Raw genomic sequence first — 20764 nt, forward strand, 5'->3', positions numbered from 1 at the left:
CACGTCATCTTCGTTGTGTAGCAATTTTAATGGCTGTTGTTGTTGATGTCTTTAGTCCTGAGACTGGTTTGATGCAGCTCTATCCTGTGCAAGCTTCTTCATCTCCCAGTACTTACTGTAACCTACATCCTTCTGAATCTGCTTAGTGTATTCATCTCTTGGTCTCACTCTACGATTTTTACCCTCCACGCTGCCCTCCAATGCTAAATTTGTGATCCCTGGATGCCTCAGAACATGTCCTACCAACCGGTCCCTCCTTCTTGTCAAGTTGTGCCACAAACTCCTCTTCTCCCCAATTCTGTTCAATACCTCCTGATTAGTTATGTGATCTACCCATCTAATCTTCAGCATTCTTCTGTAGCACCACATTTCGGAAACTTCTATTCTCCTCTTGTCCAAACTATTTATCGTCCATGTTTCACTTCCGTACATGGATACACTCCATACAAATACTTTCAGAAACGATTTCCTGACACTTATATCAATACTCGATGTTAACAAATTTCTCTTCTTCAGAAACGCTTTCCTTCCCATTGCCACTCTACATTTTATATCCTCTCTACTTCGACCATCATCAGTTATTTTGCTCCCCAAATAGCAAAACTCCTTTACTACTTCAAGTGTCTCATTTCCTAATCTAATTCTCTCAGCATCACCCGACTTAATTCGACTACATTCCATTATCCTCGTTTTGCTTTTATTGATGATCATCTTGTATCCTCCTTTCAAGACACTGTCCATTTCGTTCGACTGCTCTTCCAAGTCCTTTGCTATCTCTGACAGAATTACAATGTCATCGGCGAACCTCAACGTTTTTATTTCTTCTCCATGGATTTTAATACCTACTCCAAATTTTTCTTTTGTTTCCTTCACTGCTTGCTCAATATACAGATTGAATAACATCGGGGACAGCCTACAACCGTGTCTCACACCCTTCCCAACCACTGCTTCCCTTTCATGCCCCTCGACTCTTATAACTGCCATCTGGTTTCTGTACAAATTGTAAATAGCCTTTGGCTCCCTGTATTTTGTGCCTGCCAACTTTAGAATTTGAAAACGAGTATTCCAGACAACATTGTCAAAAGCTTTCTCAAAGTCTACAAATGCTAGAAATGTAGGTTTACCTTTCCTTAATCTATTTTCTAAGATAAGTCGTAGGGTCAGTATTGCCTCACGTGTTCCAACATTTCTGCGGAATCCAAACTGATCTTCGCCGAGGTTGGGTTCTACCAATTTTTCCATTCGTCTGTAAAGAATTCGCGCTAGTATTTTGCAGCTGTGAGTTATTAAACTGATAGTTCGGTAATTTTCACATCTGTCAACACCTGCTTTCTTTGGGATTGGAATTATTATATTCTTCTTAAGGTCTGAAGGTATTTCGCCTGTCTCATACATCTTGCTCACCAGATGGTAGAGTTTTGTCAGGACTGGCTCTCCCAAGGCCGTCAGTAGTTCCAATGGAATGTTGTCTACTCCCGGGGCCTTGTTTCGGCTCAAGTCTTTCATAGCTCTGTCAAACTCTTCACGCAGTATAGTATCTCCCATTTCATCTTCATCTACATCCTCTTCCATTTCCATAATATTGTCCTCAAGTACATCGCCCTTGTATAGACCCTCTATATACTCCTTCCACCTTTCTGCTTTCCCTTCTTTGCTTAGAACTGAGTTTCCTTCTGAGCTCTTGATATTCATACAAGTGGCTCTCTGTTCTCCAAAGGTCTCTTTAATTTTCCTGTAGGCAGTATCTATCTTACCTCTAGTGAGATAAGCCTCTACATCCTTACATTTGTCCTCTAGCCATCCCTGCTTAGCCATTTTGCACTTCCTGTCGATCTCATTTTTGAGACGTTTGTATTCCCTTTTGCCTGCTTCATTTAATGCATTTTCATATTTTCTCCTTATATGAATTAAATTCAATATTTCTTCTGTTACCCAAGGATATCTACTAGCCCTCGTCTTTTTACCTACTTGATCCTCTGCTGCCTTCACTACTCCATCCCTCAGTGCTACCCATTCTTCTTCTACTGTATTTCTTTCCCCCATTCCTGTCAGTTGTTCCCTTATGCTCTCCCTGAAACTCTGTACAACCTCTGGTTTAGTCAGTTTATCCAGGTCCCATCTCCTTAAATTTCCCTTTTTTGCAGTTTCTTCAGATTTAATCTGCAGTTCATAACCAATAGATTGTGGTCAGAGTCCATATCTGCCCCTGGAAATGTCTTACAATTTAAAACCTGGTTCCTAAATCTCAGTAGTATATTTAGGCAGAGAACGATTCATCGCTATGCAGTATTCTCCCTATTACTCGATCGATCGAAATTGGAATTCACTGTGTTGCGTAGCTGATTAAATTAAAATCAGTTATCACTGTCATTCTCTGAGTAATAACTACTTTTTTGTAGTGATCACCTAAAATAAGGGCCTATCCTCCTCAGGGATATTCAGAGATGATCGAAGTATCGATACCTACAAAAATGAATAGTACTCTAGTCGTCTTGCGATACCAGGCACATGAGCCTGCAGAAGTATCGATACCTTCAAATGTTGCTAAATTTAATTCTTTTATGTAAATGAAATAATGCTGAATATATATGGTATTTTACTTGATTAATTATTTTATGCAGTGTAATAAAACACATTAAATACTTTTATTTCTTTATTAACGATATTCCTTAAAAAAGTCAACATTAGGAAGATTTCCCAAAAAGAGCAATTGTTGTAAATAATTGGTAGACAATTTATTTCTATTCTCAGTCACAGCTGAACCAGATTTTGATTAGGCACATATATTGCAACGACGATTAGATATTGCTAGGCTTATCTGTACAAGCACGGAAAATGACTTTCATGCCACCTCGTTCTGCATATGGGTTGCTTTTTAACGATTTTGCACAATTTAACAAGTAAAGAGATATTGCCTGACTTTTGTGTGTTTCCTTTTCCTTTTCGCGTGCGTGCGGTAGCGGTTATTGGAGTTTCAAAATTAGATATACGTGTTACAATAGACAAAGCAACATCTTCCTCCGATTTACTTGGGGTAATTTGTTGTTCATAAACCATACTGCTGAGTTATTGTATGGCTCGCCCGCACTCTGCTGGGTCTTGAAAATCCAGGTTTTAAACATATGATCAAATAGAGTAACAATGATTGTATGCTTTCCTTCAGTTCTCTCAATAAGATTTCCTTTCATTCCTTGACTGTTAGTGACACTGGTGTGAAATTTTTAGGTTTTGTTGATAACGGTTAACCATTGATATAATACTGGGTAACATAACACACTTTCATCCTGACGCTTCTCTTGTGACATAAAGATTTCGTGAAGCTGTAAGGTGGTTGAGTGTTTCCATCTTCACAGCGGACACAAACGCACACTCACTCACTAGTCGTATATATGCATATAATCGATTCAATACTAATAGTTTTCTTTCGATACCAAGTATATATCGAAAGACTGATTCAATTCTAAAGACTATCGGTATCGAAATAAAAGTGTCGACTCATTACTTGTATTTACTTGGCTCTGAACATCCGTAATCGTCCTTGGTTCATGAATGTTTGCATTTTATCCTCCTCAAGGTTGTTTAGCCCACCAGAAGAAAGACTTCTGTAATCTAAATCTGTTAATAATGTATTATGTATGAGTTAACATAACGTAACAGGTCGTACCATAGGACCTGACTCACATCACGATGATAATGTGTTGTTGGTGTAGCACTCAGCCCAAAGACCGCTTTGATGCAGCTTCTCATGTTAATGTGTCGTGCGGAAGCCTCTTCATATTAGCATGACTACTGAGACCTGCATATACATAAACCTGCTACCATTTTAGCCCCCAATCTCCTCTACCCCTCCCTTTCAGTATCATACTGACCAGCCTTCCATGTCCCAGGAAGTATACCGTCAACCGAACTTTTAGTGAAGTTGCGCCATAAATTTTTCTGTCGGATAATATTCACTGCGTCTTCATTAGTTATTTGATCTGCCCATCTAATCTCTAGCTTTCGCCTGTACCACCACTTTTCAAAAGCTTCTATTATTTTCTTGTCTGATCTGTTTCTCGTCCAAGTTTCACTTCCGTACAAGGAGACACACCAGGAAATATCTATGGGATATAGTAACATACTTCTTGAGCTTCCAATTTATGTATTACTTAGGTAATATATCATTTTCCGAAAATATTTTCCACAAATTGTCAGTTTCCATTTTATACCGTCCCTACTTCGTCCATCATCAATTATTTTCTGCCTGATTAGCAAATCTCGTCTATTACTTAAGTATCTCCTTCCCTAATGTAATTCGCTTAGAATCGCGTATAATAATAATAATGGCGTGTGACGAGGGCCTCCTGTCAGGTAGACCGCTCTCCTGCTGCAAGTCTTTCGATTTGACGCCACTTCGGCGACTTGCGCGTCGATGGGGATGAACTGATGATGATTACGACAACACAACACCCAGTCCCTTAGCGGAGAAAATCTCAGACCCAGCCGGGAATCGAACCCGGGCCCTTAGGATTGACAGACCGTTGCGCTGACCACTCAGGTACCGGGGCCTGATTTACTTCTACTACATTCCATTAGCCTTGCGGGCCCCGAGTCTCTCCCGACATACGCATTGTTCAAGTAACTTACGGAAATGCAACCGAGACACGTCCTCGACAACCGCCGATAATCACTCCTCAATTTTCCCTTGAAAGTGACAGGGTGACCACCCGACGAAAATCGGCATACATGCTGCAGTTTTTCCTTGAAAATGATAGGGTGGTCACCTGTCGAAATATCGGCAAGCAACTGCGAATATGAACTACGATAAGCTGTAAAAGGGAATTATGAAAATGGAAATTTGTGCTGGAGCGGGACTCGAACCCGGATCTCCCGCTTATCCCGAACTATCGTCTTACCATTTGGCTATCCGAGCACGACTCACAGCCAGGTCCAAACTTCCAAGTGTCGTCAACCATGCGTCTACATTCGGTGCTCGTACATCCATTTTGTAGCCGCATCTCGTGGTCGTGCGGTAGCGTTCTCGCTTCCCCCGCCCGGGTTCCCGGGTTCGACTCCCGGCGGGGTCAGGGATTTTCTCTGCCTCGTGATGGCTGGGTGTTGTGTGCTGTCCTTAGGTTAGTTAGGTTTAAGTAGTTCTAAGTTCTAGGGGACTTATGACCACAGCAGTTGAGTCCCATAGTGCTCAGAGCCATTTGAACCATCCATTTTGTATATTCCTGTACAGGGGAGACATTTTTGAAAGTCGCTTTCCCGGTCTCTATGGATAAATACGATATTGCAGTGCCTTTGTTATTCCGAATTAAAATGGAGTGTTTCTTCGGACATGTACGCATGTACGGGAATATACGTAACGCATGTATGTGTACAGGTTGTAGACACATGGTTGACGACACTTGGATGTTTGGGTCTGGGCGTCAGTCGTGTTCGGATAGCCGAATGGAGCGGTGCGGGCACGTCCCGGCCGCTCCGTGTCGCGATTCCAGGTCTGTTGCTGTTCACCGCGCCACCACATTAGTGTCGAGTGCCATAGCTACGTTCCTGACATCCGATGGCTCTTTCGACTGGAAAGCCACAATCAAGCTGCAGTTTGACGAAACGTACTCCAGACCCAAGGCCCACGATGTAGAGAGATTTTTGCGAGACGTGATACACATTGATCAGAAGGAGCTGCTGGATATCCATTTGTCCATCGTCTCCAGCATTGTTTATCTTAAGTTCACTGACGATGACGCCTGTGATAATCTTCTCTGCCACTCTGGCGGAAACATGGGTGTGGTAACACTTGAACGTGCTGTACTGGAAATACAAAATTTGCGCATGTTTGAGTTACCATTTGAAGTCCCAGCGGATTTAATCACCCATGCTCTTCGACCCTACGGCACAGTTCTCGGCCATGCGGCCGAACAATGGAAGACCTTCGAAACTTACCCTGTCCTTCACGGGGTGCGACACTCGGAGAGAACGTCGCACCTTTCATACCTAAGACATAGCACTGCTCTTCCAGATGCCACACTATACCATATGCCAAGCTCTTCAGGCGCTTGTAACGGACTTGGCTTTGTTGGGCACATGAGATCATACAACACGGTGATCGACTGGAATATACCTACTTTACTAGCCATTCTGCAAGATAGAATTTATGTCACATAAGGTCTGCGGTCGGCTGTTGTCGACGCTGAGATGTGGACGGCAGCGTTCACGGGCCACCTAGTGTATGCGTGTACTCCCATCCTCCCCACCAACGTTTGCTACACGGTAGGGGTCCGTGGCACCTCAGTGTGGCACTTCTTGGTGAGTTAAATTGCAGACGTGCGGTTCGAACTGACGTGGAATATATGTCAACCGCGTTTACCCGCCTACAGTTCTACACTTCATTGATGGTTACGGTGTATCAAACCCGCCTTGTGCCTAACATTAGCCAGTTATGGATGTGATAGAGCGCGCTGGTATACCGCGACCACTGATTTCTACTACTCTGGACTCTGCGAACAGGCTATGCAATCGCTGTCGCCGAAACGACAATCGTCAGAACAGCACGTCAAAGCACACTTGCTATGTATCACCGCAGCACGACTCGCTGGTGCGGATGCAATGATGAACGACCTTACCTTCACCATATCATTTAGGACAGGAGAAGACGAGACACGTCATTGCAGAGGTCAAGACGGAGGATGGACAACGCGCCGAAACACAAATGGATATCGCCCGAGTCACACAGTCATCCATACTTTTCTACGAGCGAGATTACAACATGGACGATGGAGTCAGGGAAGCCCTATCCGACCTATCCGTCCCTCGGAATCCGCAAGACGATACTACGCTCTTGCCGGAGGTGGCTTTGGAAGAAATACCAGAGGCTATATTGCGCAGTTCTCTCAACAAGACGCCAGGCCCTGACGGACTTCCTCTTGAATTTTTACAAACGGGTTATTGGCGCAACGTGGGTCAGGATTTACAGGGAACTCCAGAACCCCGCTCTTAAAGTACTATCTTGTTTCATTGACGGCCTCTTGGTTCCAGTGCCCAAACACGGCGGAAGCCGTCGCCTCTTTGATTTTCGCCCATTGACAGTGCTAAACACCGACTAAAATCTGTTGTCACGCATCCTCCGTGAGATGCTCAAATTCACAGTAATGGAGGCCATTACACTGATCAAACCTGCGTCTGAGGCAACGCTAATGTGTTTACGACTTTCAGCATCCAGAGAAACGTAGTGGAACTGATGCAAACATGCCGTCTTCAAGGAGCTATTGTTGCGTTGGATTCTGACCATGGTTTCGATCGTGTCGATCATGGATTTCTGCGTGCAATTACGAAACGCATCGGTATTCCGCGAGTAACGCCATTTGTTGTGCTTCGTTTGATCCATGGGTCGGTCACGAGGATTGTGGTAAATGGGTATCGGTCCGCCTCCCCCCCTCCTCCCCTCCCCCCCTCCGCGTTAACAGGTCCGTCAGACAGGGTTGTCCTCTTTCTGCCATTCTATTCTCAATTGCCCTCGAACCAGCTCTTCGAGGACTGCGGTGAATCTTGGAAGAAGTTAACCTCCGCTCATTAACCTCTCGATGTGGCGTGTACGCCAATGATATGATGTTCTTAGCACGGACTGGTGACGAAATACGTACAGCGCTTTCCTGGCTCTAACAGTACAGGGCGGTGGCGGGCAGTATGTTCAACTTACGGAAATCACGCTACATGGAAGTGAGACTAGGCATCCCTTCGGAACCAGATGTACCCCTGACAAAGGTCTCAATGCTCAAATACTTAGGGTATCGTCCCATCGGCAAATACAATGTACGGCGCCATTTACGTGTCGTAAGGCCTTACAACATCTCCGGACACAGGCTCGCCTCAACAAAAATAGACCGTTGGTCCTTACTCAACGTCAATGTGTGCATGGCTTCTCAATTTAACCATTACCCACCACGTATTACCGATGACAGTCACGATGGTTTCCAGGATACACACAGTGTTCGGATACGTGATGAACGTTAGTCCAGTTTCAAGATCCATTTCGTTACTCTCACTATACCCTTCCAGAAAGAAGGTTTTGGAATCTCATTCACATCAGGTTTAGAGGACTAGCGCTGTATCTTTGCTCAATGCGGTGACTCTAGCTTTAACAAAGGCAATCTCACTGGCATCCTGATAGCAGACGTGGTCCCATACACGTTGTGCCCACCGGTACCTGTTGGACATTGGTGCCCCCGTTATGTCATATTAGGACTTCGTCGTAGAACAGAGCTATAAGTTGGGAGATATAGTGCAGACACGGAATCCGACTGCAAAGATTTATTATAGCGTCCTCCAACGCTGGAATCCAGCTAACGACGTTGTACGGCGATACCCCACGGTCGATTGGAAGCGGGTTTGGTGAGCATCCATGCGTCCTTCCTGTTTTGTGCGGTCGACATGGTATGTGATCACTAACGAGAAATTTTCGACCGGACGAAGGCTCCATGCCATTCACCAAGCTGCCGATGTGCCCCCGATGTGCGACGATAGATGCGCACGAGCACATATTGAACTGTGGCCCCCAACGCGAGTGCTGGAAATTGATCCGCCAGATACTGACTTTCCTCCTACGCCCCCCTCTCCCCCCCTCTTTGTTTCGTCTGTGTCCATGGACGTCTTTCATCCCGACGCCGTCTATTTCCAGATGACCCAGATGAAGGCGGTCAGCTGAGTAAAGGGAATGGCGATACATTACATGTACCGCAACGGTGGGAAGTAAGACCTCGATTTCTGGTAACACATGATGGACGAGTTCATGGTCTTAACAAACAGAACGCAATACCGGAACCTTTTCGCTGACTATTTGGGGTCGTCGTTCATGGACCCACCGCCCAGTTGGAATGGTGTGAGAAGAAGTTGAATTGCAGGCGTGATGTTTCCACGATCCGCATACGGTAACAGAAAGATTCTGGAAACAGAAAGGTTCTGTGTGAGCAGTGGCCTCTGCCACTCCGACGGCTGACGTGTAGTGATGACTGTTGAAATAACTATCGCCTCTTACCGGCCGCCCGCTTCTATAATATGTTTCCAGCGGGTAAGATGGTTCATTTTAGCTCGCACGATATAGTTTTTGGCTTATGGCTCCATTGTATAGTTCATTTTTAATTCATACATAAAAAAACTGACGGTGCACCTTTATGGTGGAAGGGGGAGACATCGTGGCCAGGCGTCAGGATTTGACTCCTGCCCGTCTTGCTTGCTCCAACCTGCCACTGACTCTGGTCCTTCATAAAAAAAAAATCCAACTGGCTTGTCAAGAGTTTTGCCAATTTTCACAAAATTATAATGTCATCGGGAACCCTTCAAAATTTTATTTCTTCTTTCTGAACTTTAATGCCCTGTTTGCTTATTGTATAGACTTAATAACATAAGGGATCGACTTCAACTGTCTTACTCCCTGATAGTCTTTCAGTTCCCTCCCCAGAAACCAGACTGCAGTTTCAAGAGTCCTAGTGTTAAATGACGCTTCAGTCTCTGAATTTTACCATCGCTGCCTTCGTAATTTCAAAGAGTGTAGTCTGGCGAACATTGTCAAAAACTTTTTCTAAATCTACAAATGCTAAATAACTAGGTTTGCCTTTTTTCAGTCTATCTTCAAAGTTAAATCATAGGTTCAGTGTTGCCTGTCATGCTCCTTCGTTTCACCGGAACCCGAAGTGGTCTTCCCCAAGGGCAGATTCTGTCAGGCTTTCTATTCCTCTGTAAATAATTCGTGTTATTAATTTGCAAGAATGACTTATTAAGCAGCTGATTGAGTAATATTGTCATCTGTCAGCATGTACCATCTTAGGAAATGAAATTGTTACGTTGTTATTTAAGTCACAGGGTATTTCTTCTGTCTCTCATATCAGGTGGAATAGTTTTCTCATTGTACTGTGTGTTCTCCTACGTATCTCAATAATTCTGAGGTAATTTTGTGTACTACAGAGACCTTATTTCGACTTAGGTCTTTCAGTGCTGTGTCAGATTCATCTGACAGTATAGTAACTTCCAACTCATCTTCATCTACTTCATCGTCTTTATCTACAATATTTCCTTGAAATCAGGGCGAAATATAAGTGCAATAACTACGAGTGACTTGTTCCAGAAACGTTCTGCTAAGTAATTCCTCCATTGAGGTGAACTTACAGCGTAAGTAAGTAGATAAAATTATTTCCTATGAAACCTACCTATGATAGTCCATTGGCAGGTCCAAATCTGGTAAAAGTTTACTTAACTAGTTTTGATCACACTCGCTTCGAAAAATTATATCACTAAACTGGAAGTGCCGTGCATTGCCTCTAAAACTTTTGTGTTGCTACTGCTGTAACTGCGCCCAACAGGGCAGCTCACCTCTCTGACGCGCTTACTCAGTAACCAGCTAATTTGGCTGATGGAATATCAGGGTCTCTGTAGCGATTCTCGGTTTTCTGTGGTTCCTGTGATGCGGCTGCAGGGTATGTAGTTTTGCCGCAGCTGCACCACACTCGTGTCTAGTAGCCGGAGGAGGCGACAAGTACTATGAGAGTTTTTTGAGTAATCTTAAGTAATGTCAGTGACAGAGAAAGGCTGTGACGTTGCCTCCTCCACAAACCTCGAAATAATTACAAATATATGTCTTTCTTCTTTCTACTTATCTTTCTGTTCTCTGTGTCCCACTTCTCATTGTTACCACTTCTCCAAATACAATGCCGAAAACAAAAAAAATTGTGTACCCTTGTAGACGTTTCCTATTCATTCTAGATTTATTGTCGCAACAGTGCATATGGAGTACATGAAATGTTTACACTTACAGATCAATAGCACAAGCAGTTCTGAGATACCAGGTATCGACCCATGCTGGGACACCCATGTTAGTATGTGGTGTAGCCTTGTCATTTTTCTTATAAAATGGTTTCTCTTTGGCGTATTTCTATATGTTTGGAAAAGTTCAATCTGACACTATTTATTAAATTAGAATAATTCTCCAGAATTATCTGTCAGATTGGATCAACACTTCACCAGCTCTCTGTTTCTTAAAATACTATAATTTTATTAATTTCAGTGGAAGTCATTGTAACTACTTTTGTGGGGAATATTCACCTGTGCTTCCATGGGACCTGCAGTGGTAATCGAAGTAAGCATGAGAGCTGTGGACTTCACGAACATTATTGCGGGGCCTTCCGCAATCATGTACACCTGATGCCTTTCCGGACGACGATGACGGTGGAGATGGCATCTTCGAGAGAGATAATTGTCCATGTTACAAGATCAGGATCGAGCTACAGTGCTTTGAGTATTATTCTAGTGAACTCACCAAACTGCCTGATATGAATCTGGCGAAACACGTCTAGGAGGCCACTGATACCAGCTCCTCGCCCACAAACTACTGGCCCGTAATTTACGGGAATTGCCTGACCTGTTCGTAGACACCTGGTACCACATACCTCCGGAAGCCTACCGAAGACTTGTCTAATCCATTACGCGCAAAATCGCTGCTGTGCTAGGGACGAAAGGTCGACTAAGACGCTACTGAACAAGTGTCATAATGTTTCGGCTCATCGGCGTGTACCTTACAAGAGAAAGTTTAGAGGTTCAAGGATCAACATGTAGCGATAATTACGGGTTAACCTTAGCAAGGTAATATAATATGTGTTTCGAGTACGATCGAGTGACGATAAGCTGCAGCTCGAAACGGGGAGTGATGTTTTTGTTTAGTTTGAAAATGCAAGTAACAAAGTAATGGTTGTTTTCTGTCCAGTATCCGTAAAGTGTAAACGTTACAAAATAAATAAAATAAAATAAAATAAAATAAAATATTAATTATTTTATTTGTATGATTGTCTCTCCTATGAGTCGTCAGGTTTTAATTATTCGGTATCAGACGCTTGACAATGGCTTTTTCGTAAAGGCAATGTTACTCGTAGTTGACCGTGAAATAAAACTGAAATAATCGGACTTCGTAATTAAATCGTTTCCAAAGACTGCTGCGGTAGGTGCGGACTCATAAACTAAATCTCAATATTACAATAATTTGCCAGCCATGCCAAAACGTCATACAGAGGTGATTGTCTACTAAACAAAAAAATTACACAGTTAGTTAAATCAGATATATTCAATGAATAAGCCTACAGTTCACAATCCTACTTACTTTTATAAATATAAATTCTTTTCAGAATCGAGTGCCTAGTATGGTTGCAACTCGCAGTAATTTTCTATAACATGAAATATGGCGGTGTGCCAGACAATAAACTAAAATACGTGCTTCTCGCACCACTTCAACCAGAGCTCCCCTTTCTTAATCAAACATACGAGTAACGTAATTGTGCTTTTGTTTTATCAGCGACACAGCGCTGCAGTTGTGTGCCATAGGCTTTATTTATTTGTCACTGATTATTTATTTAATTAATATCTCGCGTTTCCGAGGAAACTCACGCTCAGCATGCAAATGTGCCTTTATAACGTCTCGGTGTAATATCTTCTTTTTCTGGTAACGAACATTATGCTGAAAAAGAAAATCATTGGCTTGAATCATTTTATAATTAAATGGAGAAGAAGGAAGAGGTAGTGGTCACCTGAAATGGATGTCTGGACGTAAACTAACGGCAGTAGCGATGAAGAAAAACGTGATGTAGAAAGATCAAGATAGAAACGATCCCTGAAATTGATTTGTCATTCAGCTACTTGTTGAGGCGGAAGAGAAGGAAATGTAAACATTATGATACATGATAGCATTTTTTAATGCTTTTAGAATGCCTCTAATTTTGATGGAATTCGCAGCCGAATTAACTGATCCAGTGTTAAGGATATGACTGATGGGAATAACAACCAACTGTTACAGCCTCGGAAGGCAAGTTTGCAGAGCTACGTCACGCAGGACTTGTGGTCCCCGAGCAATTCCAGGAGAACGACATCGTAAGGCGGGGAATGGGGGGGGGGGGGGGTCGCTTAGAGGACGGAGGCCTGACGGGGCCGCCCGCACTGACACAGGAATGACGACACACACCGGACAGAGAGCCTGTATAGGAAGAGAGTGGCCAACCGGACGATACGGCGACCATTTTTCTGTCAAACTGCGGGCGGGACTTTTGAATGGCCAGTAGTGGAGTACACACTCACCGAATCAAAAGCACAAGACAATGTGGCGAAATCATTCGTTAAATTCCTTTCATTACAGCTATAATATACTCGTAGTAACCTACTACGTACAGCACAGGAAAATTTGATACAGTGGCTGTAAAAATTATTCGTTACTTGCATTTATCTCCTTTAAAGTTCGTTTACTAGACATATTGCACTGAAAATAACGTAAATAAAAAAAACATAGTGTATAGCATTCGTTTTGTATCGGAAGTGCATAACGCTAAAGATTTCACGTACCTGTATTACGTCAGATGAATGAAAGTCGTAAGCAGTTGTTCACTTGTGACATGCTAAAAGTGTGAGACGTATTAGTACTGCTTGTCACGTCTTCAAACTTTTTGCATGTCACAAGTAAACAACTGCTTACGACCTTCTGAATACCTCTCCTAGATAACAAACGAAAAAGATTACAAAATTCAGGTAATGTAATAACGACCAAATATAACAAGAAAACTACCGTATCCCTTCTACCCCACAGTAAGTAGGCCTATTAAAAACTGTATTCAAGAGTACCTACAATTATTTACTACGAATAATGTTTCAGCAACCACGACAAAATGAAGACAGAAATCTGGGAAACTTCCTGCCCTAACAGCATTAATGAAATAGTTATAAAACTACAATCAGATTAACTGGAATTACTAACAGTGGCCTAGAAATCAAATGACACTCGTGGAAATCTTCAATACAGTACTGTTACAAAAAGCACCTTATGACACTGAAGGACGTAATTATGACGTCTGCAGCTTAGCAAAATTCTTACACATTAGATACACAATCCCATTTTAATTCTATGTTTATAAGAATAATGTGTTATAATAATTTTCACACAGCCAATTTACAGGTCTGTTTTCAAATTTAACTATGTATATTGCAAGTTGTTTTATATGTAGTAAAAAGCAAAAACGACTTCCTTCGCATAGATAAGAGTACTTGGTTGGTTTCCACAAGGCTCCTATTTGATTTATGTCAGCCCTGTTGACTGCGACTGCCCACTGCTTTCGTTTTTCTTCATTGCGTGGAAATGCTAACATGCGAAATCCACCTTCGCCTCTATTGGAACAAACAAATGCAGCACAGCCTGGCATCGTTTACGAACGTCTGCAGAACGAATTACAGATGTCAAAAACAATACTGTACAATTACTAACGTGTTTACTTCAAACATGTAGGCCTACCGACTTCTTCACAAAACGCTTCATTATTTCAACTCGTATTTAAAGATCGCAAACGCTAATTATGTACTAAAAACGATATACAACTAAATCGAACATGCTTGCACAACGCATAACAAGTCTCCCAATAATTCAAATACCTTTTAATCGTTTCCAAGAGTTCTCTGAACTTCAACTCAAAAGCACGGCGAACATAGGAAGCGCGAGAGACGTTTGGCGCCATTTTTCTGCCAAAGCTAATCAACCAATCACGGGCAACTTCACCTATGGCCACTCTCTATGCGGGGGAGAGAAACCGTCACTCGCAAAGCGGTCCTCACTTCATGACTTTCTGAAAAATAAAAGTTAACTATTTTTATCTCTTTCCGAAGAAACACATTGGTGACGATCTGGCGGCTGTACTAAATTTATGAAATCTATTCAGTGTTGGGGAATCTCTCTGACATTATCTTTATTAGATATGAAGATATTAGCTACGGGGGACGCAAAAAAGCTTGTTCCAGATGGTACTCAAACACAGATTTACTGCTTGTCGTGAGCAGTCGCCGTAACCACTTTTTTTACCTTATTTTGTTCGTTATTGTTCGTTGCATTTGCTCGAAGCGGACATCCCATGACTCCAGTTCAATTTCATTGTTGATACATTCACTCAGTTTTTATTTATTTATTTATTTACAGAGGGCAGGTAATATCGCTTCGGCTATCCGAGCCCGCCTCCAGGACCAGCCTAAGGTTCTGTCTGCGACCCAATCACTCGCAACTTTACTTGAATTCTTGCCACAGTGTTTCAAGGGGAGAAACGTATTCAACGTTGATATTACGACAGTCATTTTATCCTTCGAGGCTAATAACACTTATTTTCAACTACGTCTGAAGAAACAGACATCGGTGACCACATGTATTACATTTATGAAATTTATTCGCACTGTGTAGTCTGACATTAGCTTCATTAGGCATGAAGATATTAATATTGGTGACACATGAAAATTTTTGCCATATCGGGACTCCTCATACTTAATGCCAATAATGCAACAAAGACTCCCCAGTTCCGAATAAACTTCATGAAAATTAACCGTTAATAAAGCAAATAAATTTCCTCAATCAGTCTGCCGCCATCATGGATATTTTGTAAATAAAACCGTCTGTACCGCTCAAAGTGTTTTATTGTTCTTTACCTCAGTCGGTAAAAACGGAACTCTTAATGGGATCACTTGACCAACTGCCTGTGTGTCTGTCAAGATCTTTTTTTCCCGGGAACGGGTAGAGGTAGCAAGATGAAATTTATGTCATTCACTACGGTCTACAGTCCTTACGCGGTGTAAAACATTTGAGCTTCTAAGTCGACCCAATCAAAATGTAAGGCCATTTATGTCACGTATTTTGATACTCTAAAACTCACTCATCAAAACCTATAGATGGATTATCTATACACATAATAAAATTTGTACGGAAACCTCTTAGCGCGAGTGCTAGTCCCATTTCTCGTTCTTTTTTAATTTATTTATTTAGTCGCTTTTACTGCTGCCATCGTCAGATCAATATTTGCGATGTGAACGTCAGTCTCAGTATCAACAAAACACACGCCCGACGCAGCCGTACGTTTGATTTATACTCACTCTGAAAGTTGCTGGACAAGTTCAAAGTTCTGATATGATAATGGCAATAAATTAATAAATCTTTGCACATAAAAGGCAATGTCCCCGACTGACTTACTCACCCACTGACTCATCATCGCCTAGCCCAAAGCACTAAGGATAGAAACTTGAAATTTACAGCGGGTGTTGATCTTATACTGTAGGCGTTGTTTAAGAAGGGATTTTTCGAAATTACACCGCTAATGTGGGGAAATAGGACATAATGTTCTCTGAAAGTACGCGCTATTAAGGTGGTTTTGAAGGTAAATCTACGAGAAGAGGTGTTTGGTTTCTCGGTCAGAAATAAAGAAATACATGTGCAAGAATTTTCGAAAATTTAGCCTCTAAGGGGGTGATATAATGAATGATTTTTTAAAAAATTAAGACATTATTAAAGAAGAAATGAAGTATTTTAAAGTCACATGTATGAACATTAGTAGCTGACTTCTCGGTTACAAATGAAAAAATATACATTTCAGTATCTTTGGAAATTCAGCGCCTAAGGGGGTTAAATAGGGCATAAAAATGTGTTATGGAGGAAAAGATAATGGATGTCCCTCTCCTCAGGAGCCAAATGATGCGTATCGTAGCCATGCTATAGATTGTCATTGGAGCAGAAGTGTTGCAGAGCCGTTACCTAGAAGGTGAAATGCTGTTCGCGAATTAAGATGTGGCTATCACCTGTCATCGCTGTGCTGAACAGTTAGTACTATAGATGCCAACAGGAACCATTCGACAGTTTCTGGCAATGTGCATAGAATCAAGGAGTACTTAAAGAACTACAAGGGCACATGTGAGGACACTTGGAACTTAGAGAAATTGAGGAAGTAGGAGGCACGGTTCTGTGGATTACACCGCTTGCAAGATGTTGGATCGGTGTAGGAGGTAAGACTTCCGAAAATTGTTTGGGACGGATGACGAGGAGGACGTCATGTGAATGAAAGACATGGTGGAAGTAGTGAATCTGGTAACAAGGAAGTGAGTGAGTGGGACACTACGCATATCGCAAGTTTGGAGAAAGATGTTTTAAAGAATGTTCGGTTACTATGTCACCTGACTGAGGAACTAACTACGCGAAAACCGTGGAGGAATCGAGGAACCACAACATTAGAAAGTTCACAAACCAAAGCAAAAGTACTGGGCAAGGAAGTAGTGGTAACGAAGTTGTTACAGTACTTAGAAAATAGTGTGTGGGAAGCCGGCAAAGAAGTATCAGGAACGTGGGTAGCTATGGAGCAAGCTGTGTGAGAACGACTGGGAGTTAACTTGTTGTCACTGGATCAATACCTGGAAGGGCTACGGGAAGTGCAAAAGGTGCTACCAGCAGAATTAGGGCAGATTTTGGAACATATTCATAAAAACTTACCATTTTATTTTAATCGAGCTACGGTAGAAGCAAGAACCGGTTGAGAAAAGGAGTACATTTGTTTCCTTTCCAGTAGCATGGAAGCAGACACGGTACCAACGTTACGTAGTCCACACGTATCGTATTAAGTAGAGGATGCTGAGGAAGTTTGTCAGGGTGACGATACAGCGGTTGTTATTTATTACTGAACGCAGACGACAAGAGCTGGCATACGAAAATGGGAGAAGTGGAGCTACAGAAGTGTCACAAGGGTGATGTTACGGTTTATTCAAACAGGGCACTTAGAGAAGGTCCGGACTCCTGTGCCCTGAAGTTACTGTTGTGTCAGTAAACCGAGAAAGATTGCAAGAAAAAAGGGCCTGAGTTGCACTTGCACCACTTTGAGGCACATTGGTTCCACTCCCCCTTCGATAAATTGATAGTAGTAGCCAGTTGTTTCGAAAATGAGGAACTCACGACAGAAAAAAGGTCAGAGCTGAATGGGAGTGGATTGTTAACTAACGGAACGTTATGCAAACTGCATCTTAAAACAATAAAAAATTATTACTTTTATAACCTTTTGATTTGGAAACATGCGCTTAAAATATGACGAGGCATATAACATGCCCTAATATGATACAGCGATAGTGGTATCGTCACAAAATATACATTATACAGCTTATAATCATTGCATATAGTGTACAGAGGGCCACAGTGCCGGCGGAGTCATACTGTCAATGGCGCTACTGTTCATAACAAACTGTATCAGTAGCCATAACATATGTTCAGGGCGTAAACTCGTTACTGGTCACTACTGTAAGTCTACACAGATTCGTGAGTTATAAAACTGTATAAAATGCAATAAATAAAGGGTACAATAGCGAAAATCCATAGTCCCTTGCCAAATGTGTAAGTTATTAAAGTGATAAACTGTAATAGCTAAAACACGAATAAAGTTTAATTTAAAATTGTTAAGAAGGAACGATTAGGTGACAGAATGTGATTCTGAGATGCTCTGCTTGTTATTTTAGATAAACATAGTAACATGCGGTAGAATAAGTATATACAGCTAATAAAATAAAGTTGATAGATTAACTAGAGACAGAAGCGGAAAGGGTGAAAACAATAAAGTAATTCATGAGCGATATTTATTGGCATAGACCTAAGAATGCAGCGTACACGAGAAGTCGGAGGAACGTAGCTGCCAGAGGGCCTCGCGTCACCTGCGACACGACGTTCCAAGAAAAGTATAACAAAATAAGTCATGTATTAAGATTATTTTGTTAATGAAATGAATTACATAAACAGAGAAGGGACAATAAAACGAGAGATTAAAGCGAACAACGTAAGAAGATGGACTAAATATGTGACGCACTCTGTACTACACTACTGTTTTGAAAGAAAGTGAAACACGAACACCGAGAGGTGTGAACACAATGAAATTTATTCCACTGATTAGCAACGTGACACCCAAATGATAAGCTTGACAGACCGGTACAAGCACTGTGACTGGAAATTCAATACGTAGTAGCGCCACCACGTACTGCAGTCGGAGCCTCCATGCATGGCATGTGTGGCGTGCCGTAGTATCGCGGTTTTTCACAATTGTGGGCAGGATTACAACAAAACCCATTACTTATTATTAGCGTAAGATGAGGTTTTATTTAATCACTGCCTCTTCCGGCTAATGGTCCTTATTTTGTTAAAGAAATCTTCACCTGAGAACGTGTAGCAGTGTAGTCTGTCAAGCAATGTAAAATGCACTAAGTTCATGCACGAAAGTGATCATATAAAATTTACTGCTACTGCTATTCGAGGTGGCAAAACTTTTGTTTAAGCAAAATGAACAGTTATTACACACAATACGACACGCGCACAACACTAATGTATTCTTTCCTGTCAAAAATATTTCATAAAAGTTCTTACGATATACTCGGGCTTCATACATTAGCAGAGTACGATCTTTATCACGTAACATGTTGTTTGCACTATGTTTAAAGTTTATTCACAATATAAGTGGAATTTATTACATCTGAGTGGGTTCTGGGCCACCAATACACAATTATTATCGCAAACAGTGACCATCAAGATTTACGTCTGTTTAAAAATTCAATTTAAAACTGCCGCTGCAATTTTTCACTAAGATGGCGGCTAACATAAGACAATCACTTATCGAATCTAGTTCAGCCATTGTGTTTTACTACTAACAAATAATATATATTAAACCTTTTCTGTACCTTCACAATATGCATTAACATTTAAAAGTATTTCTCAAGTTATTATTCAGCATTTTACCAATAAACTGCGCTGTAGATCAATAGCGCTAGTGGGTGCGCTCCATTGAAGCTGAACTGAAAACTTAACATTTATACAGGAAGAGAATCATATTAAAATAAAAATTCAAACACGCGTATTGATTTCAATGAGACAAACTCTATTTTTGAAATATTACTTAACAACGCCATTCAGTCTTTTAACAGACCAGACCTCCGTGTTAGAACACATAAGTCACATCCGATCAGTACAACAGTTCGAACCAGAAGAAGGATTATTCTAGAAGGATCATAGATAGCAAAAGATGGAGATTTTCATTGTCTTTTCCCATAGGTATTGTCTGAGATACAGGTTTTTACAGAATATTAAATTATTTCACTGACAATAATTAATTATTACTTTAGTAACGATGAAGTCCTTTCTTATTAATATCACGAGAATTTCACTCATATTCCACACACAAAGATGTCGTAAATTTTACGAATAAATACATACGTGGATATTACACATGGAATCAAAGAGTGCCTGAATAGAGCATGAAAAGCGCACGCATAGTAATAAAAAAATTATATTGTTAGGTTACACAATTTTATTCGTGCTATCGTTTGAATATATGTGTAAGCATAGTGATGACCATGAGGCTGAGGTTCTTACACTACTATATCTATTGTGAGATAGGTTAACTTGGCAGTGCTACTGTTATAATGAATTGAAGCATTCTGTTCTCACTAATACCAGTTTTTTTCTTGTAATTTCTCTGTTTGAAATAAGATGATACGTAACTCAATGAGGGGCATTACATGCCTAGTCATCTAGCACATTTTCATTGATGCATAGGACGAGTAAATGCATGGGAATAAATTTATTGGAAGAGACAGTACAATATTTTTAGTATGATAACATGTTGTGACAATTGTGAGGTCAATTTCCTTCTAGGATGACCCTTATAAGACACTAGTGATTTGGTAACTGTGTGATACTTGAATTTGTGGTAAGATTGTTGCATTTTCATTGTGTTGGATTTTTTCCCTTCCGTACTTTCATCTTACGTACCACATTAGAGGTATGTTAGGATTTTGTTCTGTATCCTATTTTAATGCTCTACCAATGCCCAGAGAATCCACCTGACAGGTTTTTATTCTTACAGTAAGTTGAAATAGTCCACATGTACAAATATCCAGAGTATACATAAAATTGGATTTGCTTTTTACAGGAGTGTCT

Source organism: Schistocerca americana, chromosome 2, assembly GCF_021461395.2.
Source record: "Schistocerca americana isolate TAMUIC-IGC-003095 chromosome 2, iqSchAmer2.1, whole genome shotgun sequence".
NCBI classification, from domain to species: domain Eukaryota; kingdom Metazoa; phylum Arthropoda; class Insecta; order Orthoptera; family Acrididae; genus Schistocerca; species Schistocerca americana.